Source organism: Triturus cristatus, chromosome 8 (assembly GCF_964204655.1).
Source record: "Triturus cristatus chromosome 8, aTriCri1.1, whole genome shotgun sequence".
NCBI lineage: Eukaryota > Metazoa > Chordata > Amphibia > Caudata > Salamandridae > Triturus > Triturus cristatus.
Window position 1 is genome coordinate 1,088,135,556 of NC_140591.1, and position 26,104 is coordinate 1,088,161,659.

Below are 26,104 nucleotides of genomic sequence, written 5' to 3' on the forward strand. Positions count from 1 at the left end.
AAATGACTCTAAACAAACTTATTTTAGTTCCAAAAGTGATAATTAACATGCAATAGTCATTTACAGTCAAAAAATTAAACATAAAAAAATTACAATTTCTGACCATCTGGAGAAAGTTTGACAGGTCACGAATCACCGTTTTTCATCAGAAAATGGATTTTTTGGACTGTAGAAAAATTTATTCAAAATTTCATTTGGATTGAAACTCATGTTGAATAACTACTTTTTAAAGCCTCAATGTGACCAAAATTGCCATTTTTACAGACTTTTTCTCCTACTCAGAAGCTTCTATTTCGACCAATTTCAAGCATTAAATGACTCTAAACACACTTATTTTAGTTCCAAAAGTGATAATTCACATGCAATAGTAATTTACAGTCAAAAAATTTAACTTAAAAAAATTACAATTTCTGACCATCTGGAGAGAGTTGGACAGGTCATGGGACACTATTTTTCATCAGAAAATTGATTTTTTTGACTTTAGAAAAATGTATTCAAAATGTCATTTGGACTGTGTCTCATGTTGAATAACTACTTTTTAAAGCCTCAATGCGACCAAAATTGCAATTTTTACAGACTTTTTCTCCTACTCAGAAGCTTCTATTTCGACCAATTTCAGGCATTAAAATGACTCTAAACACACTTATTTTAGTTCCAAAAGTGATAATTCACATGCAATAGTCATTTACAGTCAAAAAATTAAAGTAAAAACAATTACCAATTCTGACCATCTGGAGAAAGTTCGACAGGTCACGGGACACTGTTTTTCATCAGAAAATTCATTTTTTTGCCTTTGGAAAAATGTATTCAAAATGTCATTTGGATTGAGCCTCATGTTGAATAACTACTTTTTAAAGCCCCAATTTGACCAAAATTGCCATTTTTACAGACTTTTTCTCCTACTCAGAAGCTTCTATTTTGACCAATTTCAAGCATTAAATGACTCTAAACACACCTATTTTAGTTCCAAAAGTGTTAATTCACATGCAATAGTCATTTACATTCAAAAAATTAAACATAAAAAAATTACAATTTCTGACCATCTGGAGAAAGTTCGACAGGTCACGGGACACTGTTTATCATCAGAAAATGGATTTTTTGTACTGTGGAAAAATGTATTCAAAATGTCATTTGGATTGTGTCTCATGTTGAATAACTACTTTTTAAAGCCCCAATTTGAGCAAAATTGCCATTTTTACAGACTTTTTCTCCTACTCAAAAGCTTCTATTTCGACCAATTTCAGGCATTTAAATGACTCTAAACACACTTATGTTAGTTCCATAAGTGATAATTAACATGCAATAGTCATTTACAGTCAAAAAATGTAACTTAAAAAAATTAAAATTTCTGACCATCTGGAGAAAGTTCGACAGGTCACGGGTCATCGTTTTTCATCAGAAAATGTTTTTTTAGTACTGTAGAAAAATGTATTCAAAATGTCATTTGGATTGTGCCTCATGTTGAATAACTACTTTTTAAAGCCTCAATGTGACCAAAATTGCCATTTTTACAGACTTTTTCTCCTACTCAGAAGCATCTATTTCGACCAATTTCAGGCATTAAAATTACTCTAAACACACGTATTTTAGTTACAATTCTGACCATCTGGAGAAAGTTCGACAGGTCACGGGACACTGTTTTTCATCAGAAAATGGATTTTTTTGGACTGTAGGAAAATGTATTCAAAATGTCATTTGGATTGAGACTCATGTTGAATAACTACTTTTTAAAGCCTCAATGTGACCAAAATTGCCATTTTTACAGACTTTTTCTCCTACTCAGAAGCTTCTATTTCGATCAATTTCAGGCATTAAAATGACTCTAAACACACTATTTTAGTTCCAAAAGTGATAATTCACATGCAATAGTCATTTACAGTCAAAAAATTAAAGTAAAAACAATTACCAATTCTGACCATCTGGAGAAAGTTCGACAGGTCACGGGACACTGTTTTTCATCAGAAAATTCATTTTTTTGCCTTTGAAAAAATGTATTCAAAATGTCATTTGGATTGAGCCTCATGTTGAATAACTACTTTTTAAAGCCCCAATTTGACCAAAATTGCCATTTTTACAGACTTTTTCTCCTACTCAGAAGCTTCTATTTCGACCAATTTCAAGCATTAAATGACTCTAAACACACCTATTTTAGTTCCAAAAGTGTTAATTCACATGCAATAGTCATGTACATTCAAAAAATTAAACATAAAAAAATTACAATTTCTGACCATCTGGAGAAAGTTCGACAGGTCACGGGACACTGTTTATCATCAGAAAATGGATTTTTTGTACTGTGGAAAAATGTATTTAAAATGTCATTTGGATTGTGCCTCATGTTGAATAACTACTTTTTAAAGCCTCAATGTGACCAAAATTGCCATTTTTACAGACTTTTTCTCCTACTCAGAAGCTTCTATTTCGATCAATTTCAGGCATTAAAATGACTCTAAACACACTTATTTTACTTCCAATAGTGATAATTAACATGCAATAGTCATTTACAGTCCAAAAATTAAACATGAAAAAAATTACAATTTCTGACCATCTGGAGAAAGTTCGACAGCTCACGAGTCACTGTTTTTCATCAGAAAATTGATTTTTTGGACTGTAGAAAAATGTATTCAAAATGTCATTTGGATTGAGACTCATGTTGAATATCTACTTTTTAAATCCTCAATGTGACCAAAATTGCCATTTTTACAGACTTTTTCTCCTACTCAGAAGCTTCTATTTCTACAAATTTCAGGCATTAAAATGACTCTAAACACACTTATTTTAGTTACAAAAGTGATAATTCACATGCAATAGTCATTTACAGTCAAAAACTTCAACAATTAAAAATTACCAATTCTGACCATCTGAAGAAAGTTCGACAGATCACGGGACACTATTTTTCATCAGAAAATTGATTTTTTTGACTTTAGAAAAATGTATTCAAAATGTCATTTGGACTGTGTCTCATGTTGAATAACTACTTTTTAAAGCCTCAATGTGACCAAAATTGCCATTTTTACAGACTTTTTCTCCTACTCAGAAGCATCTATTTCGACCAATTTCAGGCATTAAAATTACTCTAAACACACTTATTTTAGTTACAATTCTGACCATCTGGAGAAAGTTCGACAGGTCACGGGACACTGTTTTTCATCAGAAAATCGATTTTTTTGCCTTTGGAAAAATGTATTCAAAATGTCATTTGGATTGAGCTTCATGTTGAATAACTACTTTTTAAAGACCCCATTTGACCAAAATTGCCATTTTTACAGACTTTTTCTCCTACTCAAAAGATTCTATTTCGACCAATTTCAGGCATTTAAATGACTCTAAACAAACTTATTTTAGTTCCAAAAGTGATAATTAACATGCAATAGTCATTTACAGTCAAAAAATTAAACATAAAAAAATTACAATTTCTGACCATCTGGAGAAAGTTTGACAGGTCACGAATCACCGTTTTTCATCAGAAAATGGATTTTTTGGACTGTAGAAAAATTTATTCAAAATTTCATTTGGATTGAAACTCATGTTGAATAACTACTTTTTAAAGCCTCAATGTGACCAAAATTGCCATTTTTACAGACTTTTTCTCCTACTCAGAAGCTTCTATTTCGACCAATTTCAAGCATTAAATGACTCTAAACACACTTATTTTAGTTCCAAAAGTGATAATTCACATGCAATAGTAATTTACAGTCAAAAAATTTAACTTAAAAAAATTACAATTTCTGACCATCTGGAGAGAGTTGGACAGGTCATGGGACACTATTTTTCATCAGAAAATTGATTTTTTTGACTTTAGAAAAATGTATTCAAAATGTCATTTGGACTGTGTCTCATGTTGAATAACTACTTTTTAAAGCCTCAATGCGACCAAAATTGCAATTTTTACAGACTTTTTCTCCTACTCAGAAGCTTCTATTTCGACCAATTTCAGGCATTAAAATGACTCTAAACACACTTATTTTAGTTCCAAAAGTGATAATTCACATGCAATAGTCATTTACAGTCAAAAAATTAAAGTAAAAACAATTACCAATTCTGACCATCTGGAGAAAGTTCGACAGGTCACGGGACACTGTTTTTCATCAGAAAATTCATTTTTTTGCCTTTGGAAAAATGTATTCAAAATGTCATTTGGATTGAGCCTCATGTTGAATAACTACTTTTTAAAGCCCCAATTTGACCAAAATTGCCATTTTTACAGACTTTTTCTCCTACTCAGAAGCTTCTATTTTGACCAATTTCAAGCATTAAATGACTCTAAACACACCTATTTTAGTTCCAAAAGTGTTAATTCACATGCAATAGTCATTTACATTCAAAAAATTAAACATAAAAAAATTACAATTTCTGACCATCTGGAGAAAGTTCGACAGGTCACGGGACACTGTTTATCATCAGAAAATGGATTTTTTGTACTGTGGAAAAATGTATTCAAAATGTCATTTGGATTGTGTCTCATGTTGAATAACTACTTTTTAAAGCCCCAATTTGAGCAAAATTGCCATTTTTACAGACTTTTTCTCCTACTCAAAAGCTTCTATTTCGACCAATTTCAGGCATTTAAATGACTCTAAACACACTTATGTTAGTTCCATAAGTGATAATTAACATGCAATAGTCATTTACAGTCAAAAAATGTAACTTAAAAAAATTTAAATTTCTGACCATCTGGAGAAAGTTCGACAGGTCACGGGTCATCGTTTTTCATCAGAAAATGTTTTTTTAGTACTGTAGAAAAATGTATTCAAAATGTCATTTGGATTGTGCCTCATGTTGAATAACTACTTTTTAAAGCCTCAATGTGACCAAAATTGCCATTTTTACAGACTTTTTCTCCTACTCAGAAGCATCTATTTCGACCAATTTCAGGCATTAAAATTACTCTAAACACACGTATTTTAGTTACAATTCTGACCATCTGGAGAAAGTTCGACAGGTCACGGGACACTGTTTTTCATCAGAAAATGGATTTTTTTGGACTGTAGGAAAATGTATTCAAAATGTCATTTGGATTGAGACTCATGTTGAATAACTACTTTTTAAAGCCTCAATGTGACCAAAATTGCCATTTTTACAGACTTTTTCTCCTACTCAGAAGCTTCTATTTCGATCAATTTCAGGCATTAAAATGACTCTAAACACACTATTTTAGTTCCAAAAGTGATAATTCACATGCAATAGTCATTTACAGTCAAAAAATTAAAGTAAAAACAATTACCAATTCTGACCATCTGGAGAAAGTTCGACAGGTCACGGGACACTGTTTTTCATCAGAAAATTCATTTTTTTGCCTTTGAAAAAATGTATTCAAAATGTCATTTGGATTGAGCCTCATGTTGAATAACTACTTTTTAAAGCCCCAATTTGACCAAAATTGCCATTTTTACAGACTTTTTCTCCTACTCAGAAGCTTCTATTTCGACCAATTTCAAGCATTAAATGACTCTAAACACACCTATTTTAGTTCCAAAAGTGTTAATTCACATGCAATAGTCATGTACATTCAAAAAATTAAACATAAAAAAATTACAATTTCTGACCATCTGGAGAAAGTTCGACAGGTCACGGGACACTGTTTATCATCAGAAAATTGATTTTTTGTACTGTGGAAAAATGTATTTAAAATGTCATTTGGATTGTGCCTCATGTTGAATAACTACTTTTTAAAGCCTCAATGTGACCAAAATTGCCATTTTTACAGACTTTTTCTCCTACTCAGAAGCTTCTATTTCGATCAATTTCAGGCATTAAAATGACTCTAAACACACTTATTTTACTTCCAATAGTGATAATTAACATGCAATAGTCATTTACAGTCCAAAAATTAAACATGAAAAAAATTACAATTTCTGACCATCTGGAGAAAGTTCGACAGCTCACGAGTCACTGTTTTTCATCAGAAAATTGATTTTTTGGACTGTAGAAAAATGTATTCAAAATGTCATTTGGATTGAGACTCATGTTGAATATCTACTTTTTAAAGCCTCAATGTGACCAAAATTGCCATTTTTACAGACTTTTTCTCCTACTCAGAAGCTTCTATTTCTACAAATTTCAGGCATTAAAATGACTCTAAACACACTTATTTTAGTTACAAAAGTGATAATTCACATGCAATAGTCATTTACAGTCAAAAACTTCAACAATTAAAAATTACCAATTCTGACCATCTGAAGAAAGTTCGACAGATCACGGGACACTATTTTTCATCAGAAAATTGATTTTTTTGACTTTAGAAAAATGTATTCAAAATGTCATTTGGACTGTGTCTCATGTTGAATAACTACTTTTTAAAGCCTCAATGTGACCAAAATTGCCATTTTTACAGACTTTTTCTCCTACTCAGAAGCTTCTATTTCGACCAATTTCAAGCATTAAATGACTCTAAACACACTTATTTTAGTTCCAAAAGTGATAATTCACATGCAATAGTCATTTACAGTCAAAAAATTTAACTTAAAAAAATTACAATTTCTGACCATCTGGAGAAAGTTCGACAGGTCTCGGGTCACCGTTTTTCATTAGAAAATGGATTTTTTGGACTGTAGAAAAATGTATTCAAAATGTCATTTGGATTGAGACTCATGTTGAATATCTACTTTTTAAAGCCTCAATGTGACCAAAATTGCCATTTTTACAGACTTTTTCTCCTACTCAGAAGCATTTATTTGGACCAATTTCAGGCATTTAAATTACTCTAAACACACTTATTTTAGTTCCAAAAGTGATAATTCACATGCAATAGTCATTTACATTCAAAAAATTAAACATAAAAAAATTACAATTTCTGACTATCTGGAGAAAGTTCGACAGGTCACGGGACACTGTTTTTCATCAGAAAATTGATTTTTTGGACTGTAGAAAAATGTATACAAAATGTCATTTGGATTGAGACTCATGTTGAATTACTACTTTTTAAAGCCTCAATGTGACCAAAACTGCCATTTTTACAGACTTTTTCTCCTACTCAAAAGCTTCTATTTCGACCAATTTCAGGCATTTAAATGACTCTAAACACACTTATTTTAGTTACAAAAGTGATAATTCACATGCAATAGTCATTTACAGTCAAAAACTTACACAATAAAAAATTACCAATTCTGACCATCTGGAGAATGTTAGACAGGTCACGGGACACTATTTTTCATCAGAAAATTGATTTTTTTGACTTTAGAAAAATGTATTCAAAATGTCATTCGGACTGTGTCTCATGTTGAATAACTACTTTTTAAAGCCTCAATGTGACCAAAATTGCCATTTTTACAGACTTTTTCTCCTACTCAGAAGCTTCTATTTCGACCAATTTCAATCATTAAATGACTCTAAACACACTTATTTTAGTTCCAAAAGTGATAATTCACATGCAATAGTCATTTACATTAAAAAAATTGAACATAAAAAAATTACAATTTCTGACCATCTGGAGAAAGTTCGACAGGTCACGGGGTCACCGTTTTTCATCGGAAAATTGATTTTTTTGGACTGTAGGAAAAAATATTCAAAATATCATTTGGATTGAGACTCATGTTGAATATCTACTTTTTAAAGCCTCAATGTGACCAAAATTGCCATTTTTACAGACTTTTTCTCCTACTCAAAAGATTCTATTTCGACCAATTTCAGGCATTTAAATGACTCTAAACAAACTTATTTTAGTTCCAAAAGTGATAATTAACATGCAATAGTCATTTACAGTCAAAAAATTAAACTTAAAAAAATTACAATTTCTGACCATCTGGAGAAAGTTCGACAGGTCATGGGACACTATTTTTCATCAGAAAATTGATTTTTTTGACTTTAGAAAAATGTATTCAAAATGTCATTTGGACTGTGTCTCATGTTGAATAACTACTTTTTAAAGCCTCAATGTGACCAAAATTGCAATTTTTACAGACTTTTTCTCCTACTCAGAAGCTTCTATTTCGACCAATTTCAGGCATTAAAATGACTCTAAACACACTTATTTTAGTTACAATTCTGACCATCTGGAGAAAGTTCGACAGGTCACGGGACACTGTTTTTCATCAGAAAATCGATTTTTTTGCCTTTGGAAAAATGTATTCAAAATGTCATTTGGATTGAGCCTCATGTTGAATAACTACTTTTTAAAGCCCCCATTTGACCAAAATTGCCATTTTTACAGACTTTTTCTCCTACTCAAAAGATTCTATTTCGACCAATTTCAGGCATTTAAATGACTCTAAACAAACTTATTTTAGTTCCAAAAGTGATAATTAACATGCAATAGTCATTTACAGTCAAAAAATTAAACTTAAAAAAATTACAATTTCTGACCATCTGGAGAAAGTTCGACAGGTCATGGGACACTATTTTTCATCAGAAAATTGATTTTTTTGACTTTAGAAAAATGTATTCAAAATGTCATTTGGACTGTGTCTCATGTTGAATAACTACTTTTTAAAGCCTCAATGTGACCAAAATTGCAATTTTTACAGACTTTTTCTCCTACTCAGAAGCTTCTATTTCGACCAATTTCAGGCATTAAAATGACTCTAAACACACTTATTTTAGTTCCAAAAGTGATAATTCACATGCAATAGTCATTTACAGTCAAAAAATTAAAGTAAAAACAATTACCAATTCTGACCATCTGGAGAAAGTTCGACAGGTCACGGGACACTATTTTTCATCAGAAAATTGATTTTTTGACTTTAGAAAAATTTATTCAAAATGTCATTTGGACTGTGTCTCATGTTGAATGACTACTTTTTAAAGCCTCAATGTGACCACAATTGCCAATTTTACAGACTTTTTTTCCTACTCAGAAGCTTCTATTTCGACCAATTTCAAGCATTAAATGACTCTAAACACACTTATTTTAGTTCCAAAAGTGATAATTCACATGCAATAGTCATTTACAGTCAAAAAATGTAGCTTAAAAAAATTACAATTTCTGACCATCTGGAGAAAGTTCGACAGGTCTCGGGTCACCGTTTTTCATCAGAAAATTGGTTTTTTGTACTGTAGAAAAATGTATTCAAAATGTCATTTGGATTGACACTCATGTTGAATAACTGCTTTTTAAAGCCTCAATGTGACCAAAATTGCCATTTTTACAGACTTTTTCTCCTACTCAGAAGCTTTTATTTCGACCAATTTCAAGCATTAAATGACTCTAAACACACCTATTTTAGTTACAAAAGTGATAATTCACATGCAATAGTCATTTACAGTCAAAAAATGTAACTTACAAAAATTACAATTTCTGACCATCTGGAGAAAGTTCGACAGGTCACGGGTCATCGTTTTTCATCAGAAAATGTTTTTTTAGTACTGTAGAAAAATGTATTCAAAATGCCATTTGGATTGTGCCTCATGTTGAATAACTACTTTTTAAAGCCTCAATGTGACCAAAATTGCCATTTTTACAGACTTTTTCTCCTACTCAAAAGCTTCTATTTCGACCAATTTCAGGCATTTAAATGACCCTAAACACACTTATTTTAGTTCCAAAAGTGATAATTAACATGCAATAGTCATTTACAGTCAAAAAATTAAACATAAAAAAATTACAATTTCTGACCATCTGGAGAAAGTTCAACAGGTCACGGGTCACTGTTTTTCATCAGAAAATGGATTTTTTTGGACTGTAGGAAAATGTATTCTAAATGTCATTTGGATTGAGACTCATGTTGAATATCTACTTTTTAAAGCCTCAATGTGACCAAAATTGCCATTTTTACAGACTTTTTCTCCTACTCAGAAGCATTTATTTCGACCAATTTCAGGCATTAAAATTACTCTAAACACACTTATTTTAGTTACAATTCTGACCATCTGGAGAAAGTTTGACAGGTCACGGGACACTGTTTTTCATCAGAAAATTGATTTTTTTGCCTTTGGAAAAATGTATTCAAAATGTCATTTGGATTGAGCCTCATGTTGAATAACTACTTTTTAAAGCCCCAATTTGACCAAAATTGCCATTTTTACAGACTTTTTCTCCTACTCAAAAGCTTCTATTTCGACCAATTTCAGGCATTAAAATGACTCTAAACACACTTATTTTAGTGACAAAAGTGATAATTCACATGCAATAGTCATTTACAGTCAAAAACTTAAACAATAAAAAATTACAAATTCTGACCATCTGGAGAAAGTTTGACAGGTCATGGGACACTATTTTTCATCAGAAAATTGATTTTTTTGAGTTTAGAAAAATGTATTCAAAATGTCATTTGGACTGTGTCTCATGTTAAATTACTACTTTTTAAAGCCTCAATGTGACCAAAATTGCCATTTTTACAGACTTTTTCTCCTACTCAGAAGCTTCTATTTCGACCAATTTCAAGCATTAAATGACTCTAAACACACTTATTTTAGTTCCAAAAGTGATAATTCACATGCAATAGTCATTTACAGTCAAAAACTGTAACTTAAAAAAATTACAATTTCTGACCATCTGGAGAAAGTTCGAAAGGTCACGGGTCACCGTTTTTCATCAGAAAATGGATTTTTTGGACTGTAGGAAAATGTATTCAAAATGTCATTTGGATTGAGACTCATGTTGACTATCTACTTTTTAAAGCCTCAAAGTGACCAAAATTGCCATTTTTACAGACTTTTTCTCCTACTCAGAAGCATCTATTTCGACCAATTTCAGGCATTAAAATTACTCTAAACACACTTATTTTAGTTACAATTCTGACCATCTGGAGAAAGTTCGACAAATCACGGGACACTGTTTTTCATCAGAAAATCGATTTTTTTGCCTTTGGAAAAATGTATTCAAAATGTCATTTGGATTGAGCCTCATGTTGAATGACTACTTTTTAACGCCCCCATTTGACCAAAATTGCCATTTTTACAGACTTTTTCTCCTACTCAAAAGATTCTATTTCGACCAATTTCAGGCATTTAAATGACTCTAAACAAACTTATTTTAGTTCCAAAAGTGATAATTAACATGCAATAGTCATTTACAGTCAAAAAATTAAACATAAAAAAATTACAATTTCTGACCATCTGGAGAAAGTTTGACAGGTCACGAGTCACCGTTTTTCATCAGAAAATGGATTTTTTGGACTGTAGAAAAGTTTATTCAAAATTTCATTTGGATTGAAACTCATGTTGAATAACTACTTTTTAAAGCCTCAATGTGACCAAAATTGCCATTTTTACAGACTTTTTCTCCTACTCAGAAGCTTCTATTTCGACCAATTTCAAGCATTAAATGACTCTAAACACACTTATTTTAGTTCCAAAAGTGATAATTCACATGCAATAGTCATTTACAGTCAAAAACTGTAACTTAAAAAAATTACAATTTCTGACCATCTGGAGAAAGTTCGAAAGGTCACGGGTCACCGTTTTTCATCAGAAAATGGATTTTTTGGACTGTAGGAAAATGTATTCAAAATGTCATTTGGATTGAGACTCATGTTGAATATCTACTTTTTAAAGCCTCAAAGTGACCAAAATTGCCATTTTTACAGACTTTTTCTCCTACTCAGAAGCATCTATTTCGACCAATTTCAGGCATTAAAATTACTCTAAACACACTTATTTTAGTTACAATTCTGACCATCTGGAGAAAGTTCGACAGGTCACGGGACACTGTTTTTCATCAGAAAATCGATTTTTTTGCCTTTGGAAAAATGTATTCAAAATGTCATTTGGATTGAGCCTCATGTTGAATGACTACTTTTTAACGCCCCCATTTGACCAAAATTGCCATTTTTACAGACTTTTTCTCCTACTCAAAAGATTCTATTTCGACCAATTTCAGGCATTTAAATGACTCTAAACAAACTTATTTTAGTTCCAAAAGTGATAATTAACATGCAATAGTCATTTACAGTCAAAAAATTAAACATAAAAAAATTACAATTTCTGACCATCTGGAGAAAGTTTGACAGGTCACGAGTCACCGTTTTTCATCAGAAAATGGATTTTTTGGACTGTAGAAAAGTTTATTCAAAATTTCATTTGGATTGAAACTCATGTTGAATAACTACTTTTTAAAGCCTCAATGTGACCAAAATTGCCATTTTTACAGACTTTTTCTCCTACTCAGAAGCTTCTATTTCGACCAAGTTCAAGCATTAAATGACTCTAAACACACTTATTTTAGTTCCAAAAGTGATAATTCACATGCAATAGTAATTTACAGTCAAAAAATTTAACTTAAAAAAATTACAATTTCTGACCATCTGGAGAAAGTTCGACAGGTCATGGGACACTATTTTTCATCAGAAAATTGATTTTTTTGACTTTAGAAAAATGTATTCAAAATGTCATTTGGACTGTGTCTCATGCTGAATAACTACTTTTTAAAGCCTCAATGTGACCAAAATTGCAATTTTTACAGACTTTTTCTCCTACTCAGAAGCTTCTATTTCGACCAATTTCAGGCATTAAAAGGACTCTAAACACACTTATTTTAGTTCCAAAAGTGATAATTCACATGCAATAGTCATTTACAGTCAAAAAATTAAAGTAAAAACAATTACCAATTCTGACCATCTGGAGAAAGTTCGACAGGTCACGGGACACTATTTTTCATCAGAAAATTGAATTTTTTGACTTTAGAAAAATTTATTCAAAATGTCATTTGGACTGTGTCTCATGTTGAATGACTACTTTTTAAAGCCTCAATGTGACCACAATTGCCATTTTTACAGACTTTTTCTCCTACTCAGAAGCTTCTATTTCGATCAATTTCAGGCATTATAATGACTCTAAACACACTATTTTAGTTCCAAAAGTGATAATTCACATGCAATAGTCATTTACAGTCAAAAAATTAAAGTAAAAACAATTACCAATTCTGACCGTCTGGAGAAAGTTCGACAGGTCACGGGACACTGTTTTTCATCAGAAAATTCATTTTTTTGCCTTTGAAAAAATGTATTCAAAATGTCATTTGGATTGAGCCTCATGTTGAATAACTACTTTTTAAAGCCCCAATTTGACCAAAATTGCCATTTTTACAGACTTTTTCTCCTACTCAGAAGCTTCTATTTCGACCAATTTCAAGCATTAAATGACTCTGAACACACCTATTTTAGTTCCAAAAGTGTTAATTCACATGCAATAGTCATGTACATTCAAAAAATTAAACATAAAAAAATTACAATTTCTGACCATCTTGAGAAAGTTCGACAGGTCACCGGACACTGTTTATCATCAGAAAATGGATTTTTTTTACTGTGGAAAAATGTATTCAAAATGTCATTTGGATTGTGTCTCATGTTGAATAACTACTTTTTAAAGCCCCAATTTGACCAAAATTGACATTTTTACAGACTTTTTCTCCTACTCAAAAGCTTCTATTTCAACCAATTTCAGGCATTTAAATGACTCTAAACACACTTATGTTAGTTCCAAAAGTGATAATTAACATGCAATAGTCATTTACAGTCAAAAAATGTAACTTAAAAAAATTACAATTTCTGACCATCTGGAGAAAGTTCGACTGGTCACGAGTCACTGTTTTTCATCAGAAAATTATTTTTTAGTACTGTAGAAAAATGTATTTAAAATGTCATTTGGATTGTGCCTCATGTTGAATAACTACTTTTTAAAGCCTCAATGTGACCAAAATTGCCATTTTTACAGACTTTTTCTCCTACTCAAAAGATTCTATTTCGACCAATTTCAGGCATTTAAATGACTCTAAACAAACTTATTTTAGTTCCAAAAGTGATAATTAACATGCAATAGTCATTTACAGTCAAAAAATTAAACATAAAAAAATTACAATTTCTGACCATCTGGAGAAAGTTTGACAGGTCACGAGTCACCGTTTTTCATCAGAAAATGGATTTTTTGGACTGTAGAAAAGTTTATTCAAAATTTCATTTGGATTGAAACTCATGTTGAATAACTACTTTTTAAAGCCTCAATGTGACCAAAATTGCCATTTTTACAGACTTTTTCTCCTACTCAGAAGCTTCTATTTCGACCAATTTCAAGCATTAAATGACTCTAAACACACTTATTTTAGTTCCAAAAGTGATAATTCACATGCAATAGTCATTTACAGTCAAAAACTGTAACTTAAAAAAATTACAATTTCTGACCATCTGGAGAAAGTTCGAAAGGTCACGGGTCACCGTTTTTCATCAGAAAATGGATTTTTTGGACTGTAGGAAAATGTATTCAAAATGTCATTTGGATTGAGACTCATGTTGAATATCTACTTTTTAAAGCCTCAAAGTGACCAAAATTGCCATTTTTACAGACTTTTTCTCCTACTCAGAAGCATCTATTTCGACCAATTTCAGGCATTAAAATTACTCTAAACACACTTATTTTAGTTACAATTCTGACCATCTGGAGAAAGTTCGACAGGTCACGGGACACTGTTTTTCATCAGAAAATCGATTTTTTTGCCTTTGGAAAAATGTATTCAAAATGTCATTTGGATTGAGCCTCATGTTGAATGACTACTTTTTAACGCCCCCATTTGACCAAAATTGCCATTTTTACAGACTTTTTCTCCTACTCAAAAGATTCTATTTCGACCAATTTCAGGCATTTAAATGACTCTAAACAAACTTATTTTAGTTCCAAAAGTGATAATTAACATGCAATAGTCATTTACAGTCAAAAAATTAAACATAAAAAAATTACAATTTCTGACCATCTGGAGAAAGTTTGACAGGTCACGAGTCACCGTTTTTCATCAGAAAATGGATTTTTTGGACTGTAGAAAAGTTTATTCAAAATTTCATTTGGATTGAAACTCATGTTGAATAACTACTTTTTAAAGCCTCAATGTGACCAAAATTGCCATTTTTACAGACTTTTTCTCCTACTCAGAAGCTTCTATTTCGACCAAGTTCAAGCATTAAATGACTCTAAACACACTTATTTTAGTTCCAAAAGTGATAATTCACATGCAATAGTAATTTACAGTCAAAAAATTTAACTTAAAAAAATTACAATTTCTGACCATCTGGAGAAAGTTCGACAGGTCATGGGACACTATTTTTCATCAGAAAATTGATTTTTTTGACTTTAGAAAAATGTATTCAAAATGTCATTTGGACTGTGTCTCATGCTGAATAACTACTTTTTAAAGCCTCAATGTGACCAAAATTGCAATTTTTACAGACTTTTTCTCCTACTCAGAAGCTTCTATTTCGACCAATTTCAGGCATTAAAAGGACTCTAAACACACTTATTTTAGTTCCAAAAGTGATAATTCACATGCAATAGTCATTTACAGTCAAAAAATTAAAGTAAAAACAATTACCAATTCTGACCATCTGGAGAAAGTTCGACAGGTCACGGGACACTATTTTTCATCAGAAAATTGAATTTTTTGACTTTAGAAAAATTTATTCAAAATGTCATTTGGACTGTGTCTCATGTTGAATGACTACTTTTTAAAGCCTCAATGTGACCACAATTGCCATTTTTACAGACTTTTTCTCCTACTCAGAAGCTTCTATTTCGATCAATTTCAGGCATTATAATGACTCTAAACACACTATTTTAGTTCCAAAAGTGATAATTCACATGCAATAGTCATTTACAGTCAAAAAATTAAAGTAAAAACAATTACCAATTCTGACCGTCTGGAGAAAGTTCGACAGGTCACGGGACACTGTTTTTCATCAGAAAATTCATTTTTTTGCCTTTGAAAAAATGTATTCAAAATGTCATTTGGATTGAGCCTCATGTTGAATAACTACTTTTTAAAGCCCCAATTTGACCAAAATTGCCATTTTTACAGACTTTTTCTCCTACTCAGAAGCTTCTATTTCGACCAATTTCAAGCATTAAATGACTCTGAACACACCTATTTTAGTTCCAAAAGTGTTAATTCACATGCAATAGTCATGTACATTCAAAAAATTAAACATAAAAAAATTACAATTTCTGACCATCTTGAGAAAGTTCGACAGGTCACCGGACACTGTTTATCATCAGAAAATGGATTTTTTTTACTGTGGAAAAATGTATTCAAAATGTCATTTGGATTGTGTCTCATGTTGAATAACTACTTTTTAAAGCCCCAATTTGACCAAAATTGACATTTTTACAGACTTTTTCTCCTACTCAAAAGCTTCTATTTCGACCAATTTCAGGCATTTAAATGACTCTAAACACACTTATGTTAGTTCCAAAAGTGATAATTAACATGCAATAGTCATTTACAGTCAAAAAATGTAACTTAAAAAAATTACAATTTCTGACCATCTGGAGAAAGTTCGACTGGTCACGAGTCACTGTTTTTCATCAGAAAATTATTTTTTAGTACTGTAGAAAAATGTATTTAAAATGTCATTTGGATTGTGCCTCATGTTGAATAACTACTTTTTAAAGCCTCAATGTGACCAAAATTGCCATTTTTACAGACTTTTTCTCCTACTCAGAAGCTTCTATTTCGATCAATTTCAGGCATTAAAATGACACTAAACACACTTATTTTACTTCCAATAGTGATAATTAACATGCAATAGTCATTTACAGTCCAAAAATTAAACATAAAAAAATTACAATTTCTGACCATCTGGAGAAAGTTCGACAGGTCACGAGTCACTGTTTTTCATCAGAAAATTGATTTTTTGGACTGTAGAAAAATGTATTCAAAATGTCATTTGGATTGAGACTCATGTTGAATATCTACTTTTTAAAGCCTCAATGTGACCAAAATTGCCATTTTTACAGACTTTTTCTCCTACTCAGAAGCTTCTATTTCTACAAATTTCAGACATTAAAATGACTTTAAACACACTTATTTTAGTTACAAAAGTGATAATTCACATGCAATAGTCATTTACAGTCAAAAACTTAAACAATAAAAAATTACCAATTCTGACCATCTGAAGAAAGTTCGACAGATCACGGGACACTATTTTTCATCAGAAAATTGATTTTTTTGACTTTAGAAAAATGTATTCAAAATGTCATTTGGACTGTGTCTCATGTTGAATAACTACTTTTTAAAGCCTCAATGTGACCAAAATTGCCATTTTTACAGACTTTTTCTCCTACTCAGAAGCTTCTATTTCGACCAATTTCAAGCATTAAATGACTCTAAACACACTTATTTTAGTTCCAAAAGTGATAATTCACATGCAATAGTCATTTACAGTCAAAAAATTTAACTTAAAAAAATTACAATTTCTGACCATCTGGAGAAAGTTCGACAGGTCTCGGGTCACCGTTTTTCATTAGAAAATGTATTTTTTGGACTGTAGAAAAATGTATTCAAAATGTCATTTGGATTGAGACTCATGTTGAATATCTACTTTTTAAAGCCTCAATGTGACCAAAATTGCCATTTTTACAGACTTTTTCTCCTACTCAGAAGCATTTATTTCGACCAATTTCAGGCATTTAAATTACTCTAAACACACTTATTTTAGTTCCAAAAGTGATAATTCACATGCAATAGTCATTTACATTCAAAAAATTAAACATAAAAAAATTTCAATTTCTGACTATCTGGAGAAAGTTCGACAGGTCACGGGACACTGTTTTTCATCAGAAAATTGATTTTTTGGACTGTAGAAAAATGTATTCAAAATGTCATTTGGATTGTGTCTCATGTTGAATAACTACTTTTTAAAGCCCCAATTTGACCAAAATTGCCATTTTTACAGACTTTTTCTCCTACTCAAAAGCTTCTATTTCGACCAATTTCAGGCATTTAAATGACTCTAAACACACTTATTTTAGTTCCAAAAGTGATAATTAACATGCAATAGTCATTTACAGTCAAAAAACTTAAACATAAAAAAATTACAATTTCTGACCATCTGGAGAAAGTTCGACAGGTCACCGTTTTTCATCAGAAAATGGATTTTTTTGGACTGTAGAAAAATGTATACAAAATGTCATTTGGATTGAGACTCATGTTGAATTACTACTTTTTAAAGCCTCAATGTGACCAAAACTGCCATTTTTACAGACTTTTTCTCCTACTCAAAAGCTTCTATTTCGACCAATTTCAGGCATTTAAATGACTCTAAACAAACTTATTTTAGTTACAAAAGTGATAATTCACACGCAATAGTCATTTACAGTCAAAAACTTACACAATAAAAAATTACCAATTCTGACCATCTGGAGAAAGTTCGACAGGTCACGGGACACTATTTTTCATCAGAAAATTGATTTTTTTTTACTTTAGAAACATTTATTCAAAATGTCATTTGGACTGTGTCTCATGTTGAATAAATACTTTTTAAAGCCTCAATGTGACCAAAATTGCCATTTTTACAGACTTTTTCTCCTACTCAGAAGCTTCTATTTCGACCAATTTCAAGCATTAAATGACTCTAAACACACCTATTTTAGTTACAAAAGGATAATTCACATGCAATAGTCATTTACAGTCAAAAAATGTAACTTAAAAAAATTACAATTTCTGACCATCTGGAGAAAGTTCGACAGGTCACGGGTCATCGTTTTTCATCAGAAAATGTTTTTTTAGTACTGTAGAAAAATGTATTCAAAATGTCATTTGGATTGTGCCTCATGTTGACTAACTACTTTTTAAAGCCTCAATGTGACCAAAATTGCCATTTTTACAGACTTTTTCTCCTACTCAGAAGCATCTATTTTGATCAATTTCAGGCATTTAAATTACTCTAAACACACTTATTTTAGTTACAATTCTGACCATCTGGAGAAAATTCGACAGGTCACGGGACACTGTTTTTCATCAGAAAATTGATTTTTTTGACTTTGGAAAAATGTATTCAAAATGTCATTTGGATTGAGCCTCATGTTGAATAACTACTATTTAAAGCACCAATTTGACCAAAATTGCCATTTTTACAGACTTTTTCTCCTACTCAGAAGCTTCTATTTCTACCAATTTCAGGCATTAAAATGACTCTAAACACACTTATTTTAGTTACAAAGTGATAATTCACATGCAATAGTCATTTACAGTCAAAAACTTAAACAATAAAAAATTACCAATTCTGACCATCTGGAGAAAGTTCGACTGGTCACGGGACACTATTTTTCATCAGAAAATTGATTTTTTTGACTTTAGAAAAATGTATTCAAAATGTCATTTGGACTGTGTCTCATGTTGAATGACTACTTTTTAAAGCCTCAATGTGACCACAATTGCCATTTTTACAGACTTTTTCTCCTACTCAGAAGCTTCTATTTTGACCAATTTCAGGCATTTAAATGACTCTAAACAAACTTATTTTAGTTCCAAAAGTGATAATTAACATGCAATAGTCATTTACAGTCAAAAAATTAAACATAAAAAAATTACAATTTCTGACCATCTGGAGAAAGTTCGACAGGTCACGAGTCACTGTTTTTCATCAGAAAATTGATTTTTTGGACTGTAGAAAAATGTATTCAAAATTTCATTTGGATTGAGACTCATGTTGAATAACTACTTTTTAAAACCTCAATGTGACCAAAATTGCCATTTTTACAGACTTTTTCTCCTACTCAGAAGCTTCTATTTCTACCAATTTCATGGCATTAAAATGACTCTAAACACACTTATTTTAGTTACAAAGTGATAATTCGCATGCAATAGTCATTTACAGTCAAAAACTTAAACAATAAAAAATTACCAATTCTGACCATCTGGAGAAAGTTCGACTGGTCACGGGACACTATTTTTCATCAGAAAATTGATTCTTTTTGACTTTAGAAAAATGTATTCAAAATGTCATTTGGACTGTGTCTCATGTTGAATGACTACTTTTTAAAGCCTCAATGTGACCACAATTGCCATTTTTACAGACTTTTTCTCCTACTCAGAAGCTTCTATTTTGACCAATTTCAAGCATTAAATGACTCTAAACACACTTATTTTAGTTCCAAAAGTGATAATTCACATGCAATAGTGATTTACAGTCAAAAAATTTAACTTAAAAAAATTACAATTTCTGACCATCTGGAGAAAGTTCGACAGGTCTAGGGTCACCGTTTTTCATCAGAAAATGGATTTTTTGGACTGTAGAAAAATGTATTCAAAATGTCATTTGGATTGACACTCATGTTGAATATCTACTTTTTAATGCCTCAATGTGACCAAAATTGCCATTTTTACAGACTTTTTCTCCTACTCAGAAGCATCTATTTCGACCAATTTCAGGCATTAAAATTACTCTAAACACACCTATTTTAGTTCCAAAAGTGTTAATTCACATGCAATAGTCATTTACATTCAAAAAATTAAACATAAAAAAATTACAATTTCTGACCATCTGGAGAAAGTTCGACAGGTCACGGGACACTGTTTATCATCCGAAAATGGATTTTTTGTACTGTCGAAAAATGTATTCAAAATGTCATTTGGATTGTGTCTCATGTTGAATAACTACTTTTTAAAGCCCCAATTTGACCAAAATTGCCATTTTTACAGACTTTTTCTCCTTCTCAAAAGCTTCTATTTCGACCAATTTCAGGCATTTAAATGACTCTAAACACACTTATGTTAGTTCCAAAAGTGATAATTAACATGCAATAGTCATTTACAGTCAAAAAATTAAACATAAAAAAATTACAATTTCTGACCATCTGGAGAAAGTTCGACAGGTCACGGGGTCACCGTTTTTCATCAGAAAATTGATTTTTTTGGACTGTAGGAAAATGTATTCAAAATATCATTTGGATTGAGACTCATGTTGAATATCTACTTTTTAAAGCCTCAATGTGACCAAAATTGCCATTTTTACAGACATTTTCTCCTACTCAGAAGCATCTATTTCGACCAATTTCAGGCATTAAAATTACTCTAAACACACTTATTTTAGTTACAATTCTGACCATCTGGAGAAAGTTCGACAGGTCACGGGACACTGTTTTTCATCAGAAAATTGATTTTTTGGACTGTAGAAAAATTTATTCAAAATGTCATTTGGACTGTGTCTCATGTTGAATGACTACTTTTTAAAGCCTCAATGTGACCACAATTGCCATTTTTACAGACTTTTTCTCCTACTCAGAAGCTTCTATTTTGACCAATTTCAAGCATTAAATGACTCTAAACACACTTATTTTAGTTCCAAAAGTGATAATTCACATGCAATAGTGATTTACAGTCAAAAAATTTAACTTAAAAAAATTACAATTTCTGACCATCTGGAGAAAGTTCGACAGGTCTAGGGTCACCGTTTTTCATCAGAAAATGGATTTTTTGGACTGTAGAAAAATGTATACAAAATGTCATTTGGATTGACACTCATGTTGAATATCTACTTTTTAAAGCCTCAATGTGACCAAAATTGCCATTTTTACAGACTTTTCCTCCTACTCAGAAGCATCTATTTCAACCAATTTCAGGCATTAAAATTACTCTAAACACACCTATTTTAGTTCCAAAAGTGTTAATTCACATGCAATAGTCATTTACATTCAAAAAATTAAACATAAAAAAATTACAATTTCTGACCATCTGGAGAAAGTTCGACAGGTCACGGGACACTGTTTATCATCCGAAAATTGATTTTTTGTACTGTCGAAAAATGTATTCAAAATGTCATTTGGATTGTGTCTCATGTTGAATAACTACTTTTTAAAGCCCCAATTTGACCAAAATTGCCATTTTTACAGACTTTTTCTCCTACTCAAAAGCTTCTATTTCGACCAATTTCAGGCATTTAAATGAATCTAAACACACTTATGTTAGTTCCAAAAGTGATAATTAACATGCAATAGTCATTTACAGTCAAAAAATTAAACATAAAAAAATTACAATTTCTGACCATCTGGAGAAAGTTCGACAGGTCACGGGGTCACCGTTTTTCATCAGAAAATTGATTTTTTTGGACTGTACGAAAATGTATTCAAAATATCATTTGGATTGAGACTCATGTTGAATATCTACTTTTTAAAGCCTCAATGTGACCAAAATTGCCATTTTTACAGACATTTTCTCCTACTCAGAAGCATCTATTTCGACCAATTTCAGGCATTAAAATTACTCTAAACACACTTATTTTAGTTACAATTCTGACCATCTGGAGAAAGTTCGACAGGTCACGGGACACTGTTTTTCATCAGAAAATTGATTTTTTGGACTGTAGAAAAATGTATACAAAATGTCATTTGGATTGAGACTCATGTTGAATTACTACTTTTTAAAGCCTCAATGTGACCAAAACTGCCATTTTTACAGACTTTTTCTCCTACTCAAAAGCTTCTATTTCGACCAATTTCAGGCATTTAAATGACTCTAAACACACTTATTTTAGTTACAAAAGTGATAATTCACATGCAATAGTCATTTACAGTCAAAAACTTACACAATAAAAAATTACCAATTCTGACCATCTGGAGAATGTTCGACAGGTCACGGGACACTATTTTTCATCAGAAAATTGATTTTTTTGACTTTAGAAAAATGTATTCAAAATGTCATTCGGACTGTGTCTCATGTTGAATAACTACTTTTTAAAGCCTCAATGTGACCAAAATTGCCATTTTTACAGACTTTTTCTCCTACTCAGAAGCTTCTATTTAGACCAATTTCAATCATTAAATGACTCTAAACACACTTATTTTAGTTCCAAAAGTGATAATTCACATGCAATAGTCATTTACAGTCAAAAAATTTAACTTAAAAAAATTACAATTTCTGACCATCTGGAGAAAGTTCGACAGGTCTCGGGTCACCGTTTTTCATCAGAAAATGGATTTTTTGGACTGTAGAAAAATGTATTCAAAATGTTATTCGGATTGACACTCATGTTGAATATCTACTTTTTAAAGCCTCAATGTGACCAAAATTGCCATTTTTACAGACTTTTTCTCCTACTCAGAAGCATCTATTTCGACCAATTTCAGGCATTAAAATTACTCTAAACACAATTATTTTAGTTCCAAAAGTGATAATTCACATGCAATAGTCATTTACATTAAAAAAATTTAACATAAAAAAATTACAATTTCTGACCATCTGGAGAAAGTTCGACAGGTCACCGTTTTTCATCAGAAAATGGTTTTTTTTGGACTGTAGAAAGATGTATACAAAATGTCATTTGGATTGAGACTCATGTTGAATTACTACTTTTTAAAGCCTCAATGTGACCAAAACTGCCATTTTTACAGACTTTTTCTCCTACTCAAAAGCTTCTATTTCGACCAATTTCAGGCATTTAAATGACTCTAAACAAACTTATTTTAGTTACAAAAGTGATAATTCACACGCAATAGTCATTTACAGTCAAAAACTTACACAATAAAAAATTACCAATTCTGACCATCTGGAGAAAGTTCGACAGGTCACGGGACACTATTTTTCATCAGAAAATTGATTTTTTTTTACTTTAGAAACATTTATTCAAAATGTCATTTGGACTGTGTCTCATGTTGAATAAATACTTTTTAAAGCCTCAATGTGACCAAAATTGCCATTTTTACAGACTTTTTCTCCTACTCAGAAGCTTCTATTTCGACCAATTTCAAGCATTAAATGACTCTAAACACACCTATTTTAGTTACAAAAGGATAATTCACATGCAATAGTCATTTACAGTCAAAAAATGTAACTTAAAAAAATTACAATTTCTGACCATCTGGAGAAAGTTCGACAGGTCACGGGTCATCGTTTTTCATCAGAAAATGTTTTTTTAGTACTGTAGAAAAATGTATTCAAAATGTCATTTGGATTGTGCCTCATGTTGACTAACTACTTTTTAAAGCCTCAATGTGACCAAAATTGCCATTTTTACAGACTTTTTCTCCTACTCAGAAGCTTCTATTTTGATCAATTTCAGGCATTTAAATTACTCTAAACACACTTATTTTAGTTACAATTCTGACCATCTGGAGAAAAGTCGACAGGTCACGGGACACTGTTTTTCATCAGAAAATTGATTTTTTTGCCTTTGGAAAAATGTATTCAAAATGTCATTTGGATTGAGCCTCATGTTGAATAACTACTATTTAAAGCACCAATTTGACCAACATTGCCATTTTTACAGACTTTTTCTCCTACTCAGAAGCTTCTTTCGACCAATTTCAAGCATTAAATGACTCTAAACACACTTATTTTAGTTCCAAAAGTGATAATTAACATGCAATAGTCATTTACAGTCAAAAAATTAAACATATAAAAATTACAATTTCTGACCATCTGGAGAAAGTTCGACAGGTCACGAGTCACTGTTTTTCATCAGAAAATTGATTTTTTGGACTGTAGAAAAATGTATTCAAAATTTCATTTGGATTGTGACTCATGTTGAATAACTACTTTTTAAAGCCTCAATGTGACCAAAATTGCCATTTTTACAGACTTTTTCTCCTCCTCAGAAGCATCTATTTCGACCAATTTCAGGCATTAAAATGACTCTAAACACACTTATTTTAGTTACAAAGTGATAATTCACATGCAATAGTCATTTACAGTCAAAAACTTAAACAATAAAAAATTACCAATTCTGACCATCTGGAGAAAGTTCGACTGGTCACGGGACACTATTTTTCATCAGAAAATTGATTCTTTTTGACTTTAGAAAAATTTATTCAAAATGTCATTTGGACTGTGTCTCATGTTGAATGACTACTTTTTAAAGCCTCAATGTGACCACAATTGCCATTTTTACAGACTTTTTCTCCTACTCAGAAGCTTCTATTTTGACCAATTTCAAGCATTAAATGACTCTAAACACACTTATTTTAGTTCCAAAAGTGATAATTCACATGCAATAGTCATTTACAGTCAAAAAATGTAACTTTAAAAAATTACAATTTCTGACCATCTGGAGAAAGTTCAACAGGTCTCGGGTCACCGTTTTTCATCAGAAAATGGATTTTTTGGACTGTAGAAAAATGTATTCAAAATGTCATTTGGATTGACACTCATGTTGAATATGTACTTTTTATAGCCTCAATGTGACCAAAATTGCCATTTTTACAGACTTTTTCTCCTACTCAGAAGCATCTATTTCGACCAATTTCAGGCATTAAAATTACTCTAAACACACCTATTTTAGTTCCCAAAGTGTTAATTCACATGCAATAGTCATTTACAGTCAAAAAATGTAACTTAAAAAAATTACAATTTCTGACCATCTGGAGAAAGTTCGACAGGTCACGGGACACTGTTTATCATCCGAAAATGGATTTTTTGTACTGTCGAAAAATGTATTCAAAATGTCATTTGGATTGTGTCTCATGTTAAATAACTACTTTTTAAAGCCCCAATTTGACCAAAATTGCCATTTTTACAGACTTTTTCTCCTACTCAAAAGCTTCTATTTCGACCAATTTCAGGCATTTAAATGACTCTAAACACACTTATTTTAGTTACAATTCTGACCATCTGGAGAAAGTTCGACAGGTCGCGGGACACTGTTTTTCATCAGAAAATTGATTTTTTTGCCTTTGTAAAAATGTATTCAAAATGTCATTTGGATTGATCCTCATGTTGAATACCTACTTTTTAAAGCCCCAATTTGACCAAAATTGCCATTTTTACAGACTTTTTCTCCTACTCAAAAGCTTCTATTTCGACCAATTTCAGGCATTTAAATGACTCTAAACAAACTTATTTTAGTTCCAAAAGTGATAATTAACATGCAATAGTCATTTACAGTCAAAAAATTAAACATAAAAAAATTACAATTTTTGACCATCTGGAGAAAGTTCGACAGGTCACGAGTCACTGTTTTTCATCAGAAAATGGATTTTTTGGACTGTAGAAAAATGTATTCAAAATTTCATTTGGATTGAGACTCATGTTGAATAACTACTTTTTAAAGCCTCAATGTGACCAAAATTGCCATTTTTACAGACTTTTTCTACTACTCAGAAGCTTCTATTTCGACCAATTTCAAGCATTAAATGACTCTAAACACACTTATTTTAGTTCCAAAAGTGATAATTCACATGCAATAGTCATTTACAGTCAAAAAATTTAAATTAAAAAAATTACAATTTCTGACCATCTGGAGAAAGTTCGACAGGTCACGGGACACTGTTTTTCATCAGAAAATGGATTTTTTGGACTGTAGAAAAATTTATTCAAAATGTCATTTGGATTGTGTCTCATGTTGAATAACTACTTTTTAAAGCCCCAATTTGACCAAAATTGCCATTTTTACAGACTTTTTCTCCTACTCAAAAGCTTCTATTTCGACCAATTTCAGGAATTTAAATGACTCTAAACACACTTATTTTAGTTCCAAAAGTG